Raw genomic sequence first — 1,829 nt, forward strand, 5'->3', positions numbered from 1 at the left:
GGTCAGTATCTGATCGAATTAAGAAGTGTGGTGCTCCGAGGAATGATATATTTTAAATATAGTATATGTAAATATAATATATTTAAATATATTCACAAATTATCTATTTCAGAATTCTAACTTTTAAATTACCCCTACAGTGCAAATCTGCTTATGAATTATAAAAATTAATAAGACCGCTAAAGCGCAAACAAAATGTTTAGGTCCGCATTTAGCAGATTTGGGCTTTAGCGGACTGGTGCCCACCGCTGTAATCATAAATGGTAATGGTAAATGGACTGTACTTATGTAGCGCCTTTCTATCTGTCCAGGACACTCAAAGCGCTTTACACTGCAGACATTCACCCATTCACACTCGCATTCACACACTGATGATGGTAAGCTACACTGTAGCCACAGCTTCCCTGGGGCACACTGACAGAGGCAAGGCTTTCACGCACAGGCGCCACCGGACCCTCTGACCACCATCAGAAGGCAAGGCGGGTAATGTGTCTTGCCCAAGGACACAGCGACTGAGTCAACCGGACAGGGGATCGAACCAGCGACCTTCCGGTTCCAGGATGACTCCCCTAACCACTCTACTTCTGTAAGAATTTAATTTGATCATAACCTCATACGAGAGTAGAAATGTAACCGAAATATTAACTTATTTCTGTCCCTAAAGCTTCATGTGAAACAGCTAAGGTGTACTTGAAGGAAAAGATTGAAACCTGAGCATCAGAAACATGTAAAAATGCTTAGATTTTCATCCAGATATGACAAGATGTCTAATCGTGATCTTATCACTCTCTCCCAACATAGATTTCTGCAGCGCTCCAACATCTACAGGCTCCTCTAGAAAAGGATACGCCCCACTCCTCGTGACAGCTTTCAGCTAAAAGGTCAGACTAACTCAGGATTTGTTCAGACAATCCTGCTACAGAGCAGGGTTGGTTCACGGAGTAAGTTGCAGGGATAAGTTAACTCAGGATAACTGCTATCTGGCTTTCTGAAACCAAAATCTCCGGATATGTACAGAGTTACCCCAGAATTTATGCAGGATTTTCACTTATCCTGCTTTCTGAAACGGGGCTCTGGATTTTTGGTTTCTTTGTTTGCTTTTATTAACTCTGAAAAAGGAAAGAGGAAATGTAAATACTAAAAAAATACACTGGTAAATGAAATGTCTATTATAATAATCCTGCCAATAAATATAAAATAAATGAATGGAAACATTCAAAATTTTGCTTAGACAACACCTCCATTTTGTTGACACGGCATGTCAGACTGAGAATTTGATGGCATCAGTATGAACAACTAATGGTAAATCCTCATCCCACATCTTGATTATGAGCTCATGTAGCACACAGATGATTAGCTTAATCAATCTCTTACTTTAGAAACTGTAGTTTTTAACTTTTGTGTAAAAAGTTCACCTATGCAAATAATCATTTTTTGCTACACCATTCTCTCTACCACTATGGAAAAAAACAAAAAAACAAAACACAAACCTGTCAAAGGACACCAGGAAGAAAATAGTAAATCTGGGCATGGCTATATTGGGCAAAACACTGCTTGAAAGGTCACAACTACTAGAGTTAATATTTAGGCAGTAAAATAATTAAACAGTGTGTTTGAAGGATGCTTAAGGCTGGTTTATACTTATTGTTGCACGTCTTTTACCCCCCACTGAGTGAAAAAATGTTGCGCAAATTCCGTCTGCACTCCTGCTGCGATCCCCCGGTAACAGCTGTCCTATACATTAACCCCCAGTCAGCACTTCGAGACGCGGAGGATGCGGCATGGAGTGTGTGATTGGTTCAAAGTTTGTGTGTTGTGTGACACCGCTA

Source organism: Austrofundulus limnaeus, unplaced genomic scaffold (assembly GCF_001266775.1).
Source record: "Austrofundulus limnaeus strain Quisiro unplaced genomic scaffold, Austrofundulus_limnaeus-1.0 Scaffold356, whole genome shotgun sequence".
Taxonomy (NCBI): Eukaryota; Metazoa; Chordata; class Actinopteri; order Cyprinodontiformes; family Rivulidae; genus Austrofundulus; species Austrofundulus limnaeus.